This window comes from Macrosteles quadrilineatus, unplaced genomic scaffold, assembly GCF_028750875.1.
Source record: "Macrosteles quadrilineatus isolate MER2022 unplaced genomic scaffold, UCM_ALF_1.0 Scaffold_3__2_contigs__length_128488019, whole genome shotgun sequence".
Lineage (NCBI taxonomy): Eukaryota > Metazoa > Arthropoda > Insecta > Hemiptera > Cicadellidae > Macrosteles > Macrosteles quadrilineatus.
The window spans coordinates 18,921,425-18,948,063 of NW_026542596.1; the positions used below are offsets into that span (position 1 = coordinate 18,921,425).

A 26,639-nucleotide genomic window follows, 5' to 3' on the forward strand; every position below is an offset into this window, starting at 1 on the left:
ACTTTGTTTTTGTCGAAATAGTGACTGCTATTTTAAAAATTTCTTTGGAGTTAGTTCGTACTAAGTAGATAATACCAGAATGGACTTTTCGATAAGAAGGTGATTTTTATGTCATCTACACTGATCAACAGCATAGATTAGCCATTCTCCGTTATTACTTTATCCTATGGATAGGATGAAGACAATTATAGGCCTACAGTTTTTTTATAGTACCAGTGTTGACTTTTGGATGCAGTAGACTATGGCAAAAGTATTTATTGGAAACTTAATAGTTAGGCAATGTATTATTTACAAAATACAGTAGAATCAGACTTACAGAGTGTTGATGTCTAAAGTCGAATATTTATTTCTTCCAGCTTTTTACAGTATGATAGTCGGTATGACCTAAACATTTCTATTGTTTACAATAAGCTCAGGTTGGCTTTACAACTGTGTGAAAATCAATTAAACTTGTAAAGCATATTATGCTTTAAATTAAGTTTAATTGATTTTCACACAGTATATTATGTATACTAAATCTGGGTATATCTTTAACATGGGTTAGCATTATGATATTTACCTATTCAATTTATTAAATATTTGAGAAATTTGCCTTTTAACATAAAAATGTTATTGGTAGTATATAACTGTTTTATCATAGCTTCAAAAGGTAACTTGTCATTTTCAAAATCTCGTATTCATCCGCATCCAATTTGAGCTAAATCGTAATGATACATTTCCTCCAAACATGATTCGTTCGATTCCTATCCAACAATAAATGACATGAATTATACATATTTCGTCACTAACAAGATTCAATTTCTATGTTCGACCAAACGACAGAAGTTTCTAAACCAACACAGATAACTGTGGGCTTACATCCATTTACTATCATAATTGCAGCACCGGCTCCCAGCAATCATAATGATTGGCTCGGCGTTCGGCGCATTGACCTTGTATCCAGCTGATTTTTACAGCTAATCACCTGTTCCAACCTTACTAATTACCTTCCCAGGGTGTGCTAGGAAAGCATGATCTTCTGCTTTCACTTTAATCCTGACAATGAACTTCACTTCTCTATCTTCTCACACTCTTCCTCGCAGATCTTCACGCATTTTGTGCTCGGAAAGAATTTCCTGGTATACCGTGGTTTTTGCGTTCGCACATTAATTAGTAGTTGTATTACGTCTTAATTATCTCGAATGCTCGGAAGCTGGACTAATGGTTGTATCGTAGAACTTCTGTACTTGGGGGTTGGGTTAGAATCTCTCCAATCACATATGGTTATATATATATAAGCTGTATTTCGTAGTCCAAAAGTTTCGGTGGTCATGTTTTCTGTACAACGAAAAATGTCTCTCAGACAATGAGATTTGTTTGGTTAAAAATTCATTCTATAAGCCTTACCACTAAGTATACACCAAAACACTACCGTGTGATTGTGGAATGATCTTGTACGGATTCATAGTGTTACCCAGCTATATTAATAAAGATAACATGTGACTAACAAAATACAGTTTAAGCCAGCATGAGGATCAATCTATACACTTTTTTAAATATATTAAATGCAGCTTTTTACATTAGATATTGAGATTCATTCTAAACTTATAAACATTAACAATTTACGATGTGGTATACGGTGAAGATACAAGCTGTAGGTACAACTTTATTCTTAGCTGGTTTTGTCCTACAGTGAAGTAGCCAAATACCTTAAATTATTTAGTAATTACTGCATCTTAAATTACATCGCATAAGAATGCACAAAGACACACACACACACATTCATACAATGTGTTAAGTTTGTAACCTGAGCTGACATAATTGTCTGACAGCAATCTGTTTTTTACAACAAAATAACACGAAAGAATTAGCGAGTAGAGAAACCAAAACTCCATATCCAGTTACTAGAGTCAGTTTCCTCGTCGTGTCCAAGGATTTGCGAGATCGCTAAATTGTCACTTAAAGCGTAATTTTGTCCTGAACATTCCTCCTCATACCAAATCCTTCGTTCCTGTCCGAACCTATACTTACCCAGACTCGCGTTCCGTTCCTCTGACCATCTGTGGATCTGTAGGAGTTCTCACACTTGAGTGTAGGTGACCCGAAATAATCAGCTGTTGCATGTAGTTGACCCGAAATAATCAGCTGTTGCATGTAGTTGACCCGAAATAATCAGCTGTTGCATGTTGTAAGTCTGCGTGTTAAAACTCAAGCATTTTTAGTTTTGACCGGATCCTAGGTGGGTATTAATTAGAGAAATCGCCATGGGAAAGAATTTGAACGGGTATAAATCAGCTGTCGATCGTAATGGTAGCTTTCGGTTAAATATAATGATCGTTTCTAGGTTACTATTTTAATAGATAGCTTTTTTCTGGAATGTGGATGATAATTTGTAATAGGTACTATGATTTGTAAACATTTTTAAATCAAGTTGCCAAGTTTCTTTTAGCCAATACAACCTGGCTATCCTTTAAACATTAGATTAGTCCTGGGACTTATCTGTTACACTATCAAAATGCAGTAGCCTATCAGTCGATTTCCCAAAGTGGACATTACAGCTTAAACCTGTGATCAGCCTGATCTAATATGGACGGACTTAGTTATTACGCATTGTTCATTCGGTGAATGTTTATGTACTAAACTAGTTTTTCTTTGTTGCAGTTTGGCGCCTGGAATAGCTGTAACAATATTGTAAGTATGTACAGTTTAAATCAATGCTGAACAAACCACTTAGGCTTTACAAATTATTTCTTTATATTGACACATCTTACTAAAATCAGTCCATTATTCTTATTTTATTCTTATGCTACCTATATATTGATTTCAGTTTTTAATAATTTTGGGAAAATATTTGGTAACAACTTGGTTGTTTTATCATGTCCTACCATCACATTCTAGGACAATAGCTCTAATTCTAATCTCCCCGGAACTACGTTAACTCTTTGCCCGGAACCGTTTGCGAATATATATTATAAAATGTCCGTTAGCGCGATAACTCTGAGCAAAAAATCATCCGATTTTGATTAGCAGTTTGAGCCCCACCAAGTGATCTTCAACCTTCTACTGATCATACTGCCAGTAGTGCACGCAGATCAGGTGTCCATCCTAGATGCGAATTGTAGTGTTGCAGTTACGTACGTGTTGCACAACAATACCGTGCCTTCTCCTGACATTTACCGCGAGAGGGCGAAGGCCTTGGCCGGAGTCTACGTCGTGATCCTCTAGACATTTGCGCATCCTCGCTGGTGTAACAGGTAACGGGACCACAGGGGTTCCTGATACTTCGGTTGCGTCACTGATCATTCGAGTAGGAAGAGTAGAGATGTTCAATCGGTTGTTGAGGATAAGATAATAATAAGTCATTCTGTTGGAATCGGGTAGAAGTTTTAGCATGAAGGTGATCATGTATTTCTCTGAGAAAAGAACACATTTATTTTTCAGGAAAGTCCTGTTAATATGAATATGAGAATAGTTTTGTAATAACCTTTCCGTATGACTTCTTTAGCCAGCCACCACCAGCGAATACAGAGGTTGCTGACGATTCAAGTTGAAAAAAATTGGGTAATAGTTATTTGTGTTAATTTGTAAAACACTGAAATGGGTCTTAACGGCCGTTTTGATAATTTGTGCCGCTCAAAGTTGGGACATCAGGGCGATAGTCAAGTCACCGAAAGTAGTTTTTTAGTCGATCTTATATCACCATCCATATTAAGGACTCTCCACCATGAGCGCAAACATTATTTCCTATATTACACAATGGCTTTTGATGTGAGGTGCGAATCAGGAGGAGATGAAGGGAACTTTAACATAGAGTATTCTGCACAATGAAGACTTGTCATCTTTTCCAAGATCTTGGCAAAGGAGTCCAAAAAATCATACTTTGAGCAATAGGAAGGACTGGATCGTTTGTCTTGTAAACAAAATGAAGTTACTGGATTGATCTAAGGACGTCTATAAAACTATTAATTGTCAAGAAATGGAATTACGTTTTTTTGAACATATCTATATTCTCAATTCATCCTTATTCGGAACAATTTGAATGGCTCAAGGTTGACTATGGAAACTCTCAGATTAAAAGTATTGAAAAAAATTAAACGCAACCTTCTTTAACAGAGATACATTCAATGGTGTATAATCGGTGTTAATAATTGCATAATACAAGTGTTAAAGTGTTATATCGAGCTAAATACTGCAAAACTATCGCCATCAGCAAACAGAAGCACCATAACTGCCGCATCTTCAATCGACGAAGGGATTTAGACGTCAACGAAATTTATAGCTGACGCATCTCAGTGGATTAATAGCAAGCAATAAAGTAACACAATAGACCGGTGGTAAACGGAGCGATTCTGTTTGTGCTATAGAAGGTGTGGCTGCAGATCATAAATAACGCCGTGGAGAACTGAGAATAATGGGGAGTGGTGACTGCAATTAACAGTGGGAGACGGGCTCCCTTGACCTTTCAGTGGCATTATGCGAGATGATGGTACATAACAATCGCGGAGAGCGGAGGATGGAAGATGAGATGAATCTGGGGAGTTCAAGGGTTACAGTTTTTAGGTTGAGAGTTGTCATAGTTTACATTGGAATTATGATTTCTATTCTACAGTCTTCTTCTTAACGGCTCTCTAAGTTAACGTACACACGTCTGGGTATCTTCGTTGAGGATTTTCCTGTCTAGCTGAATTGTTATAGTACTCGCATAACAACAACAAATTCTCCGGTCCGATCCTTCAATAGAGTCAGTAGCTTTGATAATCTAAAAATAGGTCCAGCTATCCTTGATCTATGGTCTCTTCATTAATGGAACTGGGTAGAAATAGCTGATATCATTAATTTAAAAAGTAACTTAAGAGTAGGACATATCACTCATACCACCCTCTTCTTACATTTTTGTTAAAATACACCCAGTTGCATCCAACTTACTTGGTGATGATGTTTATCCTTTTAGTGGTAAGAATGAAAATTTAAGATCCCAAAGAAGTGCGAAGACTAAATAATTATCTTTCACCTCTAACGGCCTCACCTATCCCTCCTCCAATCTTGACCATGATGATTGTAGTACAGTCCAGTAATGCCGGTTCAGTTACCTATTGTGTGAGAGGTTATCTTTGGGTATTGTAGAAGCTCTGTGAGCCAAGACGCTTCAATACTGATTGTTCAACCCCCGTAACCTCTATTCAGCAGCAGAAACCTCTTTCAGAATATTAAAGTTATACGAGTAGAACCGTGCACTGCATGTAATGGAAGGTCTAAGTAAAATCGCCGTTAATGTATCTAAAGTCAAAGATAAAATAGTTATGCTTATACTGAAATAGTTTACTGGCTTAAAAGTTTTCGTTATTAGCAGTTTTGAAATGGTAACTTTTCTAATTCCCCAAGAAAGACGAAAACCAAACTTGGATGCCATTATTTTCTGATCTCATTGAAAATGAAACTGGAACATACTGGAAAAGACAAATTTAGCAGATTTCAAGGAAATAAACACGAGGAAATTCCTCCACATGTTCACAGGCCAAGTCGATGAGGCGAAGGCTTTGTCCTGTAGTCACGTGAGACTTTCCCCATGACGCAACTCTGGCAGTCGTGAGGATGAGGATGGGATAGAGTCAAAGTGTGCAACAGCTCGGAACTGAACAAGACATGACGTCAACTCGAGATCTGTGAAGATCACTCTCGCTGTCAACTAACTGATCATCTTGATCTTGATTGAACTGTTCCTTGGTCATCTACTCGTGGCTATCTAAAAATACCTCTCATCTTGGAGGATCTTTGGAGGTTCCAAAAGTTCAAGGTGGTGTTGATAATAATTATCAACACCAATTATTGGAGGAGTCAGAAGAGGTCGGAAAGGGCATTAGCTTAATTAAACATTTGACATTTGTTCCTGCGGTCCCAGACGGTGAAGGCGTGTTCCAAACTATAGTGAACGAATCCGGCCCAATAGTCACGTAAGCCAAGTAGTATGGTTGCTTGGTAAGCAATATATATTTATATTTTTTTCTCACGCCTATCTAAAAACGCGCTCCTCATTGAAAGGGTGTATAAGTTCCTTTACGGTCAAATACGGTGTCGGAATAGAAATGGACATACATCTAGGGTAAACCATATATGTATATGGTACAGTAGTTAAGTGTAAGTAGTTGTAAGTGTTTTGCTAGGGGAGGACCTAATACCCCTTCATAAGTCAATTACGACGTTTTGTATTCATCGACGTATTGGACGTGATAGGGATGGAAAGTAAGGAATACATTTCATACACAATAACTAACATAACTGTCTCCTGTTAAATCCGTATCCTAAACAATGTATTTAGACTAGACTTCTTAGAATACTCATCTGACAACTTTGAATATCTATATCTCTACTTTTGTCAATAAAAACACAATCGAAGGAGGCTCAAGTCTTTTTCAATTAGATTGCGGAAACCGTTAGGTTACGAACAATAGCGGTAAGTCCGGTAATTAGGCAAGGGCCAATTAGACGGCTGTGTTTGTCGGGAGCAAGTAAGTAGACCGGCGTGGGTGCTGTGCCATCAACTGGTGACGTATTAACAGTAACCAACCAGAGGCGCGTGCGGCCTTGGCGGCCTCGGCTCGCTCATCCACCGGACTTCCGGTCTGCTCCGCGAGCCCTGACCCCAGCGTGGCTGTAGCGCTGTACTGGAGTACTGGACTATCATCAGTTCATTGCCATCAGACATCCGACATCTGTCCATGTAGAGTGGGCAACCGGCAGACAGGGGCGCGGGACTTCTGTCTTGTAGCTTGGGTTTTAAATAGCGACTATCACCAATGGGTTGTATGGTGACAGGTGTGGATCTGGCTTCAGCAAGATCTTACCGCAGGGCCATGAACGTGATCAACTTTGAGGGAAGGGCCGTGGGTTCGGGTCCAGGCATAAAGTACCTCTACGTGAGAACTGATTTGATATGACCTAGCCTAATACTCTTATCTTACCTAATGTAATCTAGTAGGAGAGTAACTATTTCTTTCTCCTCCTGAATCTAATTCTCTCGTTTATGGACCTGCCATGCTCGAAAGTGTTAAGTAAGATCGATTAATTCATCTGTAGCAAAAATATGCTGAGTCGACCAGATCTATTTCCGTTTCTCTCACCAACGACATCTGACTACATTGATATCAAGGTGGTTTCTGGTCCACCTTTGAGCTGTAGGCTACCTATATACAAAAAGATAAACAAAAATATTGTTTTGAAGCTATTCTAGGTTTAAGAACATGAAGGGTTATTACCTTATTTTTAATTGTAAACATATAAATGTATAGACAATAGTGTTAGCGTTAGTGTGATGGTAAGAATTTCCCCTGAAGATAACAAACGAGCTGGCAAAATGTACGTATAGCGTAATATACAACTACAAATCAAGAAAAATGCAACAAAAAATAAGATAATAACTATTTTAATATAAAAAGTATGCCTCCAAGGCAAGAGGGACTTTCTTTGTATTCCCACAACACAACCCAATAAGACTTTAACCTTTTAACATCCTGATTATGATGGAACGAGAACAGGAATACTGAAGTGTATTTACTCTCTCGTATTCACATGTCTTGATGAAACATGACAACATTGATAGTTGATGGATATTTTCATTCAGATAGCTTCAACGTAATCTCGTCAAGAAACTAACATTTGAGGGCGAAGAACGATGCATGTGTACTGTGTAGGTCAATTAAAAAGTTTGTACCAGTAGTGCATGCACCAAGCGTTGCAGTAAACATGCAGAGTATATTGACACTTTGTACATGCTTGAGCGCAAGTTAAATTTTGTTTCGACAAGTTTAATCCTTCACATCAAACCCCCACAGTCCTTACGATTCCAATTGAATCGTTTAATGTTCAAAAATGAGTAATCAACAATTTTGATAGCACTTGACTTAACGAGTAATTTGGTTTGATTAACAGGTAAAAAAAACTTTGTTTAACACATTCCGGGTTGTTACCTGTGAGAAGCAAATTTCAGGTATAAAAATAAACATTTTACTTATGCAAATATTAACCATGCCGTTTAGGTTATAGCTTTGACAGTAGTCAATGGTTATAGTAAAAACAAACTAGTACAGTCTGGCCCTGATAAAACTCAGTAACTGTTTGATGGCTCGAGACTGGACGACAGTTGTCATTAATATTGGACTTTAAGCGAATTTCCCTATAATTTCCCTATTTTTTGAAGTAGCTGATCTTAGTAACAAATATATGATACTAGCTCGATAAAAGTTTTAACTTGACATTCTTCTGCTTCGATCGGATATGGCTGCTGCGATAGTGCGATACATCCAAATTGGAGGTCCGCTAGTTCTCAATTCCACAATTGTAGGCGTACGTGGTAGGCTGGCCTAGTGCGCCGCTGACCACATTTCCACCTTGTGGTTCCATCGACTCCTTATTTCCATCGTTCACGCTCTATATCGCGGTCGCTCGAGCACGGCAAATTAATTATAGTATTTGTCCATTCACATGAGCGGTGAAATCGTGTAGGCTGTGGCCCAAACCGCGCTGGCGGGAAACAAAGCTTATCTAACCTTGTATACAGTCTACCTGTCGAATTTAATTATCAGAATTGCCAATTGATTTTGAAATTTATTGGCCAATCCGATGATAAGCTTTTACTTTCTAAAAGTACCTGTTTTCGCGGCAATTGATACTATCTATCCGCTGTAACCGCATTTGGTGGGGATTTCAAAATGTAATGGAAATTCCATAGATTGGAGATATTTTCATTATTTATTACCATGTGTTATTAATGTTGGTCCATTATTTCAAGAAGTGACCATCAAATTAATCACAAATCAGGGATTGCAATTGCAAAAAAAATATTAATTGTATCGATCACATGATTAACCCAAGTATTTGGCAAATATCGATTTACAGTATTTCAATGTCCTAATGAAGTAAGCTTAGGTAGTCCTTTAACAGCATACTCCATCTCTAAACCAAGACAGTAACGCATTTTGAAGTATTTTAAGCTGAACATGCATGCATACCTAGGAGGGTAAGGGTAGAATGGAGGGATAATATTCTGTGTAGGTATCTTACTGGTTACAATCAGCTCACCAACTGGCAATTTCTTAATAATCAGTAATATTCCAGACCTATAGACATTGCACAAACGTCACAAACTCAAAAAAGTAAGAGGGGTTTTCATCAAAAGTGTTCTAGTTAGTACCATTACACCATTTTTGCTACCAGGACTGTTCGACAATCACCGTATGATTGAACAATACTTGAACGAAAGCGAAAGTCCCGCCAAGTCCCAGGGGGTGCGACTTTCGCGGGTAATCGCCCTCTTGGAGATCCTCTTCAGGACCTTTCCGTATTGTTCAGGATTGGTTACAGCCAACGACAGTCCCAGCCCATCCTCTCAGCGTGTACGTATTTTGTATCTGATCGTTTCAGATGCTTTCTATTTGAAAGTAGTGAAGTGATGCGCTGGTCGTGTCGAATGACTTGGTTCCACAGGCAATTCTGCTCATCATCCCACACTTCAGTTTCAGGATCTTCCGATCTTCCATGGTAATCCGGGACAGCTTACATCTTGTAGGATTGTCTTGTGTTGGGGACACATTTAAAGGATTCGGGTGTTTATCAGCAGACAGTATTTTGTTAACGTTGATTGAAGTAGATTTATAGTCATTTGACAGTTGCTTTCAAATTGTATATCCATCTCATATCATCATTGCATCTATCTTCATCTGTTCTTCTTACTACCGGCTTGCTCGACAACGCCTAAAAGGTTATCACTGCCGCATCATCTGATCTTCTAAACAGGTTCCCGATTTCTCGTTTTTCAATACACTTGATTCTCGGCGTTTCTTATGTTGATCGTTATATCTACCTAAGTTTTACATTTCACTCAATTGATGTATACCAGAACATATAGTACGGCAATATAGAATGTGCATAATGAAAACTGCATTCAAGTTAGGTTTCACAATTTTCGAAATGAAGTGTTTCTGACAATTTATTCATGTAAACCTCATAAACTAATCACAATAACATTTCCCACAGGTCAATTTGTTTATTATTAAAATCTATCAACAGAATTTTACTTTTACAGAAAACAAATCGATGCTATTACAACAATACGAAACGTTATCAGAAGTATTGTTGTAATTTGTCTGTTGTTAAAAATACGAAAACTTAACCTTCCGAATAGAGGTCGGGGTTATCATTTTTGATTGAAATGTTTAGTGAACAAGCTGTAGACTAGCTCAAGATAATGCGAGTATTCTACACGTGACCGTAAATATATGCAATTTGTATCCAATATTAACATGTTTGTTAGGCCTCCTCATTGATCATTGCACAGCCCCTGTTGTTGTGGTCACTATAGCCTATATATTATTGATTGAATAATTAAATTACATTCAAGCATGTTGTCTGTCTGAATCCTTGTATAAATATCTACAGTATCTCTATATTTATAATACATAAAACAGTTTTTTTGTGTGAACACTACTCCTCCCTTGGTTGTGGACCAATTTCAACGTTCGTGGTGTCAAATAATTCTTCTTAATTTGTAGTTTTTCAGTAAGCTTTTAGAATTACAAAATCCTTACCTATAATGGCACACGAGGCACTCTAAAAGGTAGATTTTCCCCATAAGAATTACATTGAACGGATTTAAAAACAAAAAACAGCGCTTTATAAAAGAAAATCATCACATTTTTGGGGAGTAAATGTTTGTATTCAGAAGGTTATAGTTAATCAGTTTTGTTGGAAGAACAGGATAGTGCCGAATATTAAAAACAGAAGGAGGAGACAAATATTAAGAGATCTATGCGTACGATAAGAGTAGAAGAGAAGCCTAATAGTAAGGAATCCAGATACACATTCACTTGGAGAGATGAATAATATTTGCCAGTTCTGCTATGCAAATTACTTTGGATGTGAAAAAACACACGAAGAATACGCAAATCTGTTGGTTACGGTGGTAAAGTAAACATGCCTAGTGCCAGATCAAATTAATAAACTACATGCAAGAAATGTTTACTGGTAACAGCTATGGGTAGGCTAAGTCGGAAAACATTTGTAGAAAACACTAATATCAAAGTGAAAAGGAATTCAGATATTCAACGTTGATTTTCACTATATATTATAGGGAAACGTATTTTCAAAAGTCATATACCTTCAATTTGGATTAAACATTTATTTCAACATTGAATTAATGGTCTTCAAATCAAAGTTACTACTTTATGGTATATCTTATATAGGTATTATGGGAATTGTAATAAATAAATATTAAAAGTTTTGAGATGGTTTTCAATTAGCTTTTTTTGTGAAGTTGAAGTTGTCAAGCAGATGGTGAGTCTTTTCGCAAAACAAATTGCTTAAACACATTAAAGCTAGTCATATAGACTACTGTTCTTTTACAAACATTTTACAATTTTAAAGATCCACATTTGTTTTCTATTTTATATGCACTTAACATATTTTTGTTTGTTTTTTCAGATCCCAGATCGAAAACGAAGACTTTCAGGAGGTTTACAAGTTTGCCAAGTGAGTATTGTTTGCTCAAACCTTATTGTTGATATATTTTGGGACACATCAAGTTTCCATATTGAAATTGTAATTGAAAGATGCATGCATTCGTAAAACGTATTAAGGTAATGGGCTTTGATGTTAAAATAAAAAATATTTCATAGAAATCTCGTAAAAACATCTTACTAATTTCTCTCAGATAGTAGAAGATGGATTTCATATTTTGAGTATTATTTATTGGCCGCACATTAAGTAAACCGCAGTTTGCCACATCCTTACCGCACTCTTAACAAAACATTGCGGTAACAATCGTTTTCCATTGCGCAAGACCAGCGGCTGTAAAGTAGTTTTGCAAGTAGGCTAAGTGTCAAGAACATCCCAAAATGGAATTCAATCGTTGGTAGGCTCTACGGGATTGTTACCAATCTCAATTACATATAAACGCCTGTCAATTATGATTTGTGAACAATTATTATTGTTGAGTTTTCAATTCTTAATTTATGACAGTTTTCTCACGATTCATGCAGTGTTTCTAACTGGTGACGTAGGCCCTACTAGCAACTTTCCCAACTAAGTGTATTTAATATTTTACCACGTAGTGTACAAACTTATGGATAAGGGGTTCGTTAAGCCCCTATATTAATACCAGTTTTAGTACACTTTATTCATATACTACCTCTGAATGATATTTCTTCCATTTCCACTTTGATTTAGCCATAGTGGTTCTACTTTTGTGAACTTGGATCAATGGAAAGACCTTTTACCTGAGTTTCTTTTAGCAGGGGGAGTTTTACACAGTAGAAACATGATCCTACACCAATCCAAAAAAATTGTCACTGCAGTATATAAATATATCTATTAGTTATGTTATTAAAGTGATACAATCACAATTTACGTAAACTGTTAAGGCCATTAACCAAATAAAAAATATAGGCATAAGGAACATCAAAATGAGGCTTAGATTTGCCGAAAAGTATTAGTATTGACGAATTTCCAAAGGGCTCTGCCCCACATGCCGATATCCTGTATATTTAATTAAACAGCTGGTCCATGCAATTAACTGATGTTTGTTTGTTCACTCGAAAAAATACGTTTGTGATGCTTTATTTACTTTGAGGAAATCTGTGCAATAATTAGTAAAGAGGGCTATGTTTGGTTAAAGAAAGGTAGTACAAGGTTTGTAGAATATTGCTCAGCTCACAGTTTTCTTTGTGATTTATATAGTAAGCTACAAGTAAAGAGGTTTGATTAAAATTGAAGAAGTATGGTAAAACATATTTTATCTACGACCGTTTTTTAAAGTAGCCATTTCAGTCCAGTTCTTAGAATTGAAAAGTTGCACTTAACAGCTGTTTACTTTCATATCAGCATAGTTTCATTTCATATCAGCACAGTTTTTCTCATATCAACACAGGTGCCGGACCAATGAGGTTCAAGTATTGAGAGAAAAGAATTACAATTGGAATGCTTCGAACGTCAACTAATCAGCTGATCAGTTGACAATTTTAATTGTTGATCCGACTTGTTCATGTTGATACTCGCGTATTCTTAATTAAGTTGGTGGAAGTCCAAAAATAAATTAAATATTTGCCGAATTGTACCTGATACAATATTATTTATGGTAAGAATGCTGCTAGAAAATATAATATTTAACGAAGTTTAACAAACACGTAATTACAGGAAATCAGCTAATTATACAACAAGTCGTTGCATCACTTTCAGTGGCAATGGCAATACACGAAAACATAACCTCTCTAAAAAGTTATCAGTAGTGATTGTTAGTAATTAAATCCAGATTGATAGTAATTAAAAAAACGGTTGTAGGTAATGTAGTGTACGCAACTCGCGTTAATAGTCTTTACGCAATCGTTGCGTAAACTACTATTTCGTTAAGCGTCAATATCAATTTATTATTGCTATTGCTACACTAAGGTAGGTTGTTGTATTCTATATTGACAGTAAATAGGTCTAAACTTACAAATCAGTTTATCATTTCAAATAAAAAAAAATAGTTACAGTATTTTTAAACACACGTCAACACCACTTTACTTTGTAATGGCTGCCGAGGAAGTTTAAACCCCTTATCTAAATCTAAAGGAATGGATTTTACTTCACTAGGTGGTAAAATTGAGTTTTTATTCTGAAACGAATAATTTATGTCTATCTTATACAGCAGATCTAAAAACAGTATTCCGTAGATCTAAATAACAGTATTATTCTCTTTCGTATTATTCTTCCCGTTGCGAAGCATGAGTATAGCAGCATCACTGACTATTGATGATATTCGGGATTTTAGCCTTGAACTAAAGTGCGTACTAAACCACAGAAAACATACTACTATAACCACTAAACACTTGAGACTCGAGCCACTGTAACGACATACACCTTCTGATTAAGCTACCGAAAAAATGTTTTGGTATGAAATATCTATAAAAATAATGTAAACCTTAATACAACATAAAGTAGTTTTCGATGAGTGAAATTAAAACATGTCTGTTTTATATATCTGGTTTCTTGACTTCAATGATAATAGCAAATATGTAAATCTTTGTTTGAAGCTGATTATTAGCCAATTCGAGAACGTTGAAAAAACTACGTCGAACGTCGTGTCGTGAAAACTTCGTTTTTAGCGAATTTCCTATATAGGGAATAAGCTATTACCGTAGGTCTCATGGTAAGACCTAGGCCCGGGACCGATTTCCTTTTTCGTTTTGAGGTCCCCAGAGGCCAAAAACACCATCCGTTCAAATTCATATATATATATATATATATATATATATATATATTTATAATTTATATATTTGTCCGTTAGCGCGATAACTCGAGCAAAAATGATTCGATTTTGATGAAATTTGGTATAAACGTGTAAACCTACATTTCGCGAACCAACATAATCGGGCAATGGGAACAGGGGTTTATGGGGTAAAAATGGGGTTTTCTCATTTTTCACCCTAAAAACATAAAATTTTGCCATTTCTTTCCAGACCATTTTGTAGAGCTCAAAAAAACAAATAATTTGGTATATTGAAGCATTGTTGTATGCCTACGGTTACGGAAAAAATCCCAATATAGTGTAAATTTAAAATTGTCATGTCATTCTTATGGAAAATAAATACACTGTTGTAGCTTTCCCGTCTATAGACATATTTTAATTAAATTTTGCAATTTTGTTTACGTTATACTAAGCTATCAATATTTCAATAAAAAAACCCATATTTTCTTCCCTGTGGCAGCAAACCTAAGTACTCAATTAATATTAATGATATTAAAATAGGAAATAAATCTGCCAATATTAAGGAAATAATTCAGTGGGATTCCAGCCAGGCAGATGGAAATTCGCTTAGTCTGCAGGTTTGCTGCGGCGGGGGTATTTCACATTGGGATGGCAAATGTCCATTTACATACTCTAAATCAAAGATACACAACCAAGCTGAAAATGAAAATCAATAGCCAAACCTGGTCATTCCATAAATAGTCACACGCCGTCCACTCCACTAAGGTATGATTACAGAGTTGCCGGTACACGTCGTAAACCATTTACGGTACTATCAACCAGTAAGGCAAGACACTAGAGGTGATGTTAAAGCGACTATTGTGTGAGAGGTGTGTTGTTCCTTTCACTGTAACATCCCTTGCTATTCCTCTCCCCCGCGACCTCCACGACGTTACAACTCACGAGCTGGCTGGGTGAGAGATGTGGTGGATGGGAGCGCGGCAGTGGTCCGAAAGTCAGTACTCCAAAAGGCACTGGTCCGAAAGAAATTACATAGTCAGGCACTGCTTCGAATGGCATAAGTTCGAAAGGCACTGGTTCAAAAGTCACAACTCCGAAAGTCACTAGTCAGAAACATTTTTTGCATCCAGGCACTGGTCCGAAACAATACATGCATCCAGGCACTGTTCCGAAAGTTATAACACCGAAAGTCGAGATCCATGCAGTGCTCCGAAAGGCAGTGCTCCGAAAGGCACTGGTTCGAAAATCATTTTCTGACTACTGCCTTTCTGAGTATTGCCTTTCGGAGCAGTGCCTGACCATGCTTAATCTGTCGGAGTTGCTCGGACTAAATCTGTCGGACCATGCCACGTTTCAGGTGTCACAGTAATAATGTCATTCATTAAATGCCATATTGAGACAGATACAATGCTGTTTATATTCATCTGAAGATGAGTGGAGGATGAGTAGGGTTCTGTGAGATACTTTGTTATTGAAAAGGAGGGCAATTTAGAAGTTCAATGCTCAAGGGCAGCCGGGTGCAATTTGTAAATATTAAAAAGCTATTGACTTTTCTCAAAACTGAACCATTGATCTTCCTCCCGAGTGTCAAATTCCAACTATGAAATGTCAACACGTTTCACGAGGTGTTTTTTATTCATTGAGTAAAAGAAATTGGTGAATGTAAATCGTGAAATCTAACAATAAAAACTAAACTTTTTAATTGAAAGACGAAGATGTGAAAATATTAACATACCAATATAAGACCTATCACTAATCAGTATAACCCACTGCGTCCATTCTACGTTATAGCCAGGCACAACAAAATAATGCATTTAGAGTTTACCATTAAGGTTATGACATGACCCAGTTGTTCAAAACCCACCTTAAGCTGTAGTCAAATCTACCAAAAATCTTTGGTTCTCTCAAGTAGGGAGAACAGGGAGAACTTCTATGAGGACACCGCAATGCATAACTCCCTTCACTAACTTTCGATTAGTATTTATACTATAGCTGAATTGAAAGATTATCCACGCACCTTTATCATGCTCAAATTCACCAGCTCAGGGTGTTATTTACATGTATTTGGTTACATCAGATTGCCGATAGGGTGCGGAGACGAGGTATCTTGTGAAAGGTATCGCTGATGCAGATGGCCGCGTTAGATGCCGGGAAATTATCTAACTCCGCAGTTTTCTGGGTAATTTCGTTGATTTTGTAAATACCATAAAACGGTGAATTACTGTGGATGGGCAAAGCACGGGATGTACGGAACATCTGTATAATGTTCGAGTGTGGTCAGATCAAATACATTGTGATAGTGACAATGTGGAAGGGTATATTATTTTTTACTTATTGGTAGTTTATTTCGTGGTCCAGATTTTCATAGCTGGCAACAACAATGATAAGTTTGTCACACAAGGAGATTTTCATGTGTGTGCAAATGCTCAAAATGAAAAATTTAACAGTTTTGAGATAGATTGTAGTAATGTATGTGGAATCATACAGTGACATATACAGTCCTTGGTCAAAATACTTTTAAAGTTATTTAAAATAACAAATATCAAAATGCTCTCTACTTTTCCCATCATCCCGGCTAAATGCCTTAAAATTGTCTTAGATTATCCATTCATATATCAATTCATAGGCTTAGGTTTGACTTACCTAATATGTGGTTTAATTTAGTTTACACATTTAGGGTAGTAGTTTACACATACTTTAGCCAACGTCTATACGATTTAGTTAGTATATTCTGGTAATATAGAGTAACCCCATTGAGTACTTTACTACATTGTTCATTATGCTTTCATTTGAGTTTCAGTTGGTCACGAGACACAAGCGGCTTTCACAAAGACACAACTAACGTTTTACATTAACCGATAATCACCAGGGCCATCAAAACACATATAGTGTACAATGGTAATGGAGGCGCGATTATAGCCATATTGCCCGGCGCGGCGGCTCGCGGCTCGCTGCGCAATTGTGAATATTTCTACCATAACGTCCAGGAAACATCGGCGGAGTGTGAAGTGAGATAACCCGCGGTCACTCAACCTTTCCGCCTCCGACTGACTCATTCTAGTGTCTTGGACGTCTCCAGAAAACATGAGCAAAGATATGCAACCACTTGGGAAGTTCTACAGAAACATGTTAGGTAGCAAATCTCAACCTTTTGTCCCTGTATCACTTGAATCTCTTGATCGTCGAGGTAAAAGAGATTACTAAAAGAAAATACAAAATACTTGAAAAACGTGGAAAAATGTGTAGCGTGTGCAGTAATGCTCCACCAAAAGCCATAGAATTGTTTGACTAGTAGGCTACATTACTAGTGTTTTCGAAGTAACCTACGAATATTTCCGCATGTATATCCCAGAATACAGACTGGTATTCCGTTATCTGTGCTTGAGCGTAAAAAAATAAATATTCCAAAAAACTTTATCGGAAAATATTACGTAATAAGCTTTGTGGGATAAATTAAGGAACAATTCAGCGATTCGTTCTTGTGATCTCCGATTGCGTTATTAGATAAGTACGTTACAGTTAAGCTACGAATATTTAAACTTTTCTGCTTTTCCGCCTCACTTTCTTATATTTAACGTCTTGGTCGTGACAATAATGAAGTATTCAGTAAATGTACTAAATAATATAATTATATTGAGTACCGGTATAATTGGAAATAGGCCTATGTAACCAATTTTAGACATGCTTAATTATTGAACTAAACAAAATGTAAGTTCCCCTTTACTAATTCTACCTAAACTCTTTCCCAAGAGTTCATCAATCCATCTCCACAACTTCCCACACGTTGTCACCAAGATCCCAGACTTCTATGCAAACTGTCAACCCATGACCTCCGGTACTCTAGCATGCAAATGGAGCTTTAGATTTGCCTTAAGGAACAATTTATATTCTTTTGGAATAAAATGTAACGGGTGTCGCTCCGTGAATATTCAAATCAATGACAAACAAATGAATTTTCCATAAGTCTTCAAGTGTTCCAGTAAATTTCCACATGCTTAACATATCAAGTTCACCCGGGATTCTGAATGTTGTTTCTTGAATAATTGTTCAAATTCAGCCTCATTCTTGTTTCTTTAAATCAGTTCAAGCAAGTAGATGAGGTACATACACACTATTCTTCAATGCCCAACGACCGAAATTATGACGCAAGATCGGGTGCTTTTGGTGGTTATGTAAAATAAAAGATGCTGTCGGTTGGTCTCCGACTTCTCGGACCAATAATTGCTGACCTCATGACACTATCACTGAGCTACAGCACAGCACGGTATGTTCATTTACAAACCCCTGTACAGTGTTTAGGCTCTGCTTCTGTAGGCAGATGCGGGCGCGGGTCACAGGGAGGTCACGCCAGGGTCGCCCAGGGTACCGTAGTGTCAGTGTCGGAACACTTTGTCTACCAAGTACCATGACGAGGCTCATCATTGTCTCAGGACCTCCACACTCCGGCCTTTACCTGCAGCGTGAGTGGCTCTCCCTTTGTTTTCCTGAGATTTGATCACCAGTGAAAACAACAGGTTTAATGAGGATCAGCGGTAATGATACGAGTGTTAATGTAGAAGGCTGAGCAAGAAGGTGATTCTTGTTTGTGGGAAAAACTGTTTATATAATGAAGCTCAACATGTAAATAGGTGGATGAAGGTTGTATTTAGAAAGAGTTTGAGTTTTTGGCATGAAAGGTATTGGCAAAAGTTTTTAGATTTTCAAAGATGGTTTCCTCTACAAAGCTCTCAGGTGGGGTTTGATAAAAAAGGTGGTACGAATTCTGTTGAAATTTTTTAAATTTCAATCAATACAAATTTATCCTGTCAATGAAGTTGATTTACTGCAAGAATACCTTCTGACTAATCAAATGAAGTACTTGAACGATGACATAATTACATGTATTTTAACCAAAGCGATTTACACACGAACAGTGTTCTTTTCTCCTACTCTGCATTGCAAAAATATGTCCTCTTCTTTATTTTAATCCTTCATTAACGCATGCTTCATTAACCAATTTATCCTTAATTAATTGTTAATATTACTCGTGATAGCCTATTTGTGACGTTTCATTGCACAACAAAGCTCCTAACCATGTGGCTTAACACAAGCTGTCCAAAAACATCTTTCATAAAGTACTAAATCGATAGCAGGGTATAATAGGTACCATAGCGAGTGAGAGATACTAGCACCCGATAAAACAACGTGCCTATCAGGTGTCTGACCTATTACAAAAACCCCTATAGTCAGGTGTATATATGTATGCTGAACAAGTTGCGCAACGTGGAAATTAGTGATCAGCTGCGATTAAAAGATCGTGCGTCCACGCGGACCCACGTTCACGTTGTATAATGCGCCTCGCGCCTCGCGCGCGATCACTTCAAGTCTGGAGGAAACGATCGAAAAGGCATGATTAGAGTTTCCGTTTCCTCCGGTACGATATAGCGGGGAATAATTGCTTTCCTGTGTCGCCGGTCTTCATTTGGTCTTCCGTCTAATCGGTCAGGGTGTCAGGTTGGTCGTATTCGGTAATGTTGTAAAGTGCGGCCATTGATTATATACTATACTAAGAGGTGTATAATCAATGATTAAACTTATATTAAAGGTGATCAGATTGACGTTGATAGGTAGACAATTCCGTTCTCGCACAAATTGTTTGCATTTTATTTTCAGCAAGTATTTCCATATCAAAGTATGCTACAAGGACTAAAGATTGTAGGTTTGTCATCCTAATGGATCAGCTGAAGACAATTTTAAGGTATGATTATTTTCTGTCCGGTAAACGAATAACCGGTTTTCAAAATTTAAATTTTAGTTTCTCATATTTTCTCCGACTTTCAAACTAATGTATTTTAAAGGTATAAAACGAAATATTTCGTGTCCTTTTGTTTTATAGCCGAAGAGTAAATTGTGTAAAATTTCGTTCGCATACGTAAAATTTACTCAAACGTAACTGGTCCTAAAACACACAAATTGTGCTTCCAATAAAACAACAGTATGAGAAGTCTTTGCGGTTTGTATGTAGTGGTATTGTCTGGAAAAGTGTCCATCCACGCAACATCCCACTTTCTAATGGTAAAGTTTCATCACCCGATATTGAAAGCCATACTGCATTGTTGCAGTACAATGCAGACAGAGTGTGATTAACATAAACAGAGGTTTCATTCATTCCAAACTGGTCCAACAAGCAGCTTGTTTGGCTCGTGTTATCCCGTGGAACAGGTTCCGTTGGTAATCGTTGTTGCTATGAGGTAATATCTTTGGAACATAATCTACCCATTCATAATCAATCGAGACGTTGTGAATTTTAAGTTATTCTCATGATTCCTTTGGTTATAAAAACTTCTTATTTGGCTACTTTAAAAAGAGAGTATGGTGTTTATCTTTGGAATTTATTAAATTAAGTAATTGCCCTTTGGTCACTTAAGTAGACATCACACCATCTAAAATGGTTAATCTGTAACCTTTTATTAAGCGATAGAACGTATGCATGTGAACAAGCCATTCCTAACTTGAGGTAGCATTACCTAGCTAGGGGTTAGCAGACCTTTTAAAATAAATAATTTGTAAAGATGTTAGTGCTTTCGGCAGAAATCCATAGTTGACATCAACACTCTATGTCGGTGGCGGGTGGACGGTGGTCAAGTGAACTATATACACCCATTTCCATTCAAAATCTAGCCACAACTTTAACATAGGAATGGAACGTCAGTTGTACCAATATTCAAAGCATTGTGTTGGAAATTATGTTTCTACCAATCAATGTTGTCGTTCAGTCAGAGCAATTTTACTACGCCAGTTTCACAGACTTCACGGGTCCTCGCACCTCGAACTGTGGGGTTAGAGGTTAGCGAACGTTTCCGGATAAAATCCAGTTGTTTACGCGATGACACCAGGAGGCTGGACAGTCTGTGCCAATTACTGTAGAGCACAATGGTGAAGAGGCTTCTTGTTAATTTTTAAACAATACGACCGCCCGGTAGTCCGTTGACAATGCTACCGTTACACTAATGCTAGATGATGATAGGGTCTCACAATGCAGTATCAGCTGATTGTAGTACCGTTTGTTTACTGTGCCTTCTATTGGATTGGCAGTGTGGTGAATTAGCTCTACTTGCAGCCTTGGTGGTCCGGTGGAAGGCTGTGGCAGTGGAGGGACTGAGGTGTAATTTCGATTTTCGGAACTAAAACAAGCAACGGAAAGGGAAAAATTACTCTTGAAGGAGAGCTGGAGAGGAGACGAAATGTACGACGTGTTTGAAGCGAGTAGAGAAAATGGAGAAAATGCGCATGTTGCAAATAAGTGCCACTACATGGTAGATGATTACTAAAATCTTACCATTGCCTTTAAACATTCTTCTTATGCCTCCTGTTGTAAAATAACTGTTTTGATGTAGATTCGATATTCGGTGGCATGCAGCTCACCCTTCAGTAATGGGCTTTTTTAGAACGGTTTTGTACCGATGTGAAAGTGGAAGATTTAAACTTTGGAAGTCCAAGAGGAACAGGAAATGGATCAGTGAGTTTAAACTCAAAAGAGTGGTGTGATTGCCATTTATATGGGTTTCCAGGTGGGTTACCTCGTCTCCACAATACAGACGAACAGCGTTAACTGATAGCAGATTATAGATACGGAGCACATGAAAAGATCCCGAAATGTTAATCCCCAAAAAGGTTCACAAATCTTAAGCATGGAAAGAGCCCGGGTCTCCACAGGTACCTGAGGAAGAGGACGCTGACTTGTGTTCTGAAATAGTGTTGTGTTTGGTTGGGTTAGGTTAGGTTAAATAGGTTAGGTTAGGTTAGGTTAGGTAAACAGACTATTTCTTTTAGTAATGTAAATATCTTTTAATAATCTATATTTTAATAATGTATCTTTTAACAGTATATCTTTTAATATCTATCTATATATTAATAGGCAAGCATGTTTCTTTAAAACCTTTTTTCTCAGCTTGTGTGCATCGTGGGGTAAATCTGCACATACCGTTAGAAAGCAATTTTCCTGTAGGTGTGCAGAATCCCTTTATAAATTTAAATAGGCTCAAAGATAAGCACAAAAAATGAGTTTGAAAATTTGAAAAAAATAACATGGATTTTATGCGTTGCCATGCTGGTGACGAAATAACAACGAAATATAAACAGAAAATCAAAACAAATGGAAGAAACTCCAATCACATGTTTTATATACAGTGTGGGGTGAAAATAGAGAAGTGAGTACATTACATATTTTTGGTCGAGTTTCGACCACTGGACGACCTCTCGTTGTAAATAAATTCATGTATTTCAACTGTGTTAATGGTTCTTCCTCCTTTGAATACCCGTTGTGAAAGTTCTAGGAAGAGTCTGGGCTCTTTTTGCACAATCCTGGGAGGGACCTTGGAGGTCCGGGCGCTTTTCAAGCGTCTGCCTGAGTTTTTGGGCTCTTTTCATGTGCGCCCTATAGATAGATGTGAATTTGTAACTACAGGACCGATGTTTCTGAAAATCATTCTTGGTGATTATAATTATGGTTGAAAATTATCTGTGATCTGACACCTATCACGTAGCCATAAGACATAAGTTGCATATGGTTGACGATTGTTGGTAGCCTACCACACGCATTACTTTAAATCCATCTGTACAGAATTTAAAAGTTATTCATTACAAATATTATTATCAATTAGTTGAGATGGGGACGCCACCTAGGCGCGTATTTCAACCCAAATAAGAGTGAAGAGCAAATAAGAGTGAGTGTAGAATGCTGTGGGGTGATCTGTGTAGCTTTTTTACTGACTAAGATCAGCTACTACAATTCCACTCCCAGGTAGTTCACCTCTGTGTGTTTCGTTCGCTAGTTTGTCAGACAATCGTATTCTGAGGTGACGAGGACAACAAATCAGAGTCAACTGTCAACCTCGGTCATGGTAAACACCGTGACCAATCCACCTCAACACTGGGATGTACGGGACATAGCTGTGGCCCTTGGGTGTAACGGGGAGGATATCCAAGTGTGGACAAGGGAGTTTAATATGACCAATAACAGTGTATACTTTGATAACTTAGCGGTCTTTTCTCTTCACGATATGTTTTGATCCCAAGTTGGTCCGTTCTATGCACTCTTGATTCTACCAAGTTCTCTTTGAGTGTCCTCTGATCAAAATGTTGACTTTTCTGTAAGTGTTATAACGGAATACAAAGATCCTAGGTAATCGTCAAGTGAGAACAGGTGCAACGATACATGCTTCTAATTTGATAACAAGATGACTGATACACGTTTGATAGTTGACATAGCTGGAGAGCTGTTGGAGGGTAGCTGAGTTGTTTTAGTGCTTGCGTAGCAATCAGAAGGTCGCTGGTTCGATCCTGACAATAGCAAAAAGATTGGATGTAGTAACACTTCGGCCCAGTAACATTTCGGCCAAACTCAAATTTCTTACAAAAACAGTATCACTTCGTCCCACTCGCTTTTACAGATGATTAAATAAGCTAATGGAGTAACATTTCGGCCCGACGAAAAATTGACAAGGGTTGAGGAACGCAGTTCAGGTAGTAAGAGGTACATGACCTGTATACTTTGCAACCACCCTCTGGTGGAATGTCGCCCAACCGTCACCCCTTGCATCCTCTGACCTCACATGACGGAGAATCGGTGGAATCTTACCTAACCTAACCTAACCTAACCTGTCAAATATTTTGTTGGGACGAAGTGTTACTAGTGGACAGGTAGAGAGTTGGACCGTAGGCCACATCTGAGGGTTTCGGGCCGAAATGTTACTGGGCCGAAGTGTTACTTGGGCCGAAGTGTTACTTGGGCCGAAGTGTTACGACACGAAAAGATTGTAGGTAGCTCGCTGCTGGACCCAGATGTTCTTGGTCGTTGGTAAATAGATGGCCAAGGTAAAACATCCGATTTTTGTCAGTATTTAAGCTACATTAGGCATCACGCTCCGTTCTACACTTACCCTGTATTCTCATTCAGATATATATGTGTAATACATATCACAAACACCAGGTACCGAAACGTCGCTCTCTTAATGTAGCCTAGTACACTTACTAATTACCTAAGAGATCCCCCGGGGAACACGTGCAGTCTGAAGACCTTTCGTCACGGACGCGAACACATTTTTATGTTCTTCAATCATTATTTTTTGTATCATCTTTATACTTTCGTTCTTTGTAGACCTCTATTTCAATTTGACGAAGTATCAAATCCTCTTCATACAAATAACTCTTATTGCAACACTGTTGGTTGGTGAATATTAATATCGAACGTATAACGAACGTTACTGCAAATAAATTCACTTTCACCATTTAGCAAACATCTTGATTCAAACAGGTGGTCAACATACACGCCGCTTATCAATTCAGACACGTTGTACGCTTTGATACAGGTTTTGCAATTGTTTCCATTCGTGACTCGGTCCAGGCTTGATCCATCACGAAGCCATTGAACGCCTCACCAATGGCCGAGGACCACCATTAGAGTTGCTAATAGTCGCCTCACGCAAGCATTCAACGTTGCTAAACCTAAACCGGCCTAATTGTTTTATTACCCTTTGAACCTTGGCCTTCTTTCATCTGCTAAAAAGACTATCAAACAATATTTACAATTGTCTGCAATTCGCGAACGTCGTGGGGGTAATGCAATTGAATGTTGTTTTCAAGGTCAATATGAACTGGGTGGAAGTAGAAACGGAGAAAGAAATGCATCTATGAATCTGTTATGTATTTATAATGATTGTTGTTCCAGACGATAAGTTTGTGTTTAAACCACGAAAGTGGATATTTATAGGCATGCGCTGTGGATGCGATACTCTCTGGTGTGGATTAACGTCCGCACGAGTGAGTACTACGACAATCCGCAGTACTATCCTGATAGTTTGACCAATTCGTATTACCAAGGCAAAAATGTGGTTCGGATTCCACTATAAACTGTAGGTCCCTTAGTTGCCATTAGCTGTATGGGCTATTAATTAACAGCTGTGTCTTAGGAATATGTCGGCCTTATTCACTAACAAGACTAAAAGATCGCGCCACTCATCCTACACTCATCTCCATTCAAACTTGCTTAAAATAAAATACCTACTTTGTATGGTCGCCATTTCATTGAAATGTATTAAAGTATTAAGTAAAGCAACACAGAGGCCCAATCAGTGAACTTTTACTGATGTTTGATGTTTTGTCAAACTTTTTAAGGGGAAATAGGGTTTATATGGTGTAAACGGGTTATTTTAGATTTAGCTTTGCTGGAGTGCGGCTGACATTGTGTTTGGAAACACACCTCCAATCACCAATGGTTTTTAGCAAAGTTATAAATTCACCTTAAGCTATATAGGTTAAACTATTTGGCAAACTAAAGATAGGTCTCTCAGCAACGGTAACTAGCTATCTCTTTAAATAAAGAGATAGATAAATAAATATTTATCTGACCATCACGCTACCAGAGTCACGGCATTATTATCAATCATTGAGATGGAAATAGCGTATTTTAACCTAAATTGAGCATGAGTTAAGGATGATTGTAGAATTAAGTGGGATGATCTGTGCAGCTTTGTTACTGACTAAGATAAGCCGTTTCTTTAGTCAGGATCATTATTCAAAGCCGACCAAGAACAACTGAATCCAGTTTCGAGCCTTCTATAACATTATCACATAGACTAACTAAATCCTTTGGCGACCGGTGGAATCTGAAACCGGACTAGACCAAACGCAACCCTGAAACTTTAAGAAACTAAAAAAAAACTTCAACACTGTATGAAAATATATATTTTTATTATTTTATAAATATGTATAACAACAGCAACAGTTTCAGTTTTCACCTCTAAAAACCTACTCCAACATATCTATACGACTCCTTTTTAGTATCATCAACGGAAGTCATGTGTTAACCTTCGATAATTAGTTGAAAAACTTTCCTGGGAATGAATACCTCTGGAAACACTAGCAAGTCAAACTTGCAGGTCTAACCCAGAAACATCAAACGCCTGAGACAGATGTAGAGCGGTATGATGGTTTGCTGTTTGACATTTTGCCGTGACCGCCAGCCACCTAGGAATGAATACCTCTGGAAACACTAGCAAGTCAAGTCAAACTTGCAGGTCTAACCCAGAAACATCAAACACCTGATACATATGTAGAGCCTATGAAGGTTTGCTGTTTGACATTTCGTCGTGACCGCCAGCCACCTCCAGCGTCTCACACGCTTTCGTCGTGAGAACTGACCTGAGGCTTCCAATCACAAATTTATATTCAAATTATGATCGGTGGGTTTACTTTCTCCGCGCCGCCCGCGCTCGGTCAAATTACTGTGCCGAAGATGGTTTTGTTTTTGCATTATTTATACGGCCATGGCGATACTTTCGATATTTTCTTCTGTTCGTGCTTTTGGATACGGCGAGTTTCTCAAAATTTGCATGCGAAATGTTAATGTTGTATAATAATTATGTTAGACTATAACAGTTGATCT

General features: G+C 37.7%; 1 protein-coding gene across 2 annotated transcripts in view; it reads left to right on the forward strand.

The window, feature by feature from the left end:
* Positions 1–26,639, forward strand: part of LOC128990280 (cadherin-23-like) — a 99,450-nt gene that overhangs the window by 19,154 nt on the left and 53,657 nt on the right. For both annotated transcript variants that reach the window (XR_008490510.1, XM_054412599.1), the window contains exons 2-3: positions 2,641–2,670; positions 11,452–11,499. The gene's annotated coding sequence lies outside the window, so the exon portion shown is untranslated. The remainder of the gene's footprint in view (positions 1–2,640; positions 2,671–11,451; positions 11,500–26,639) is intronic.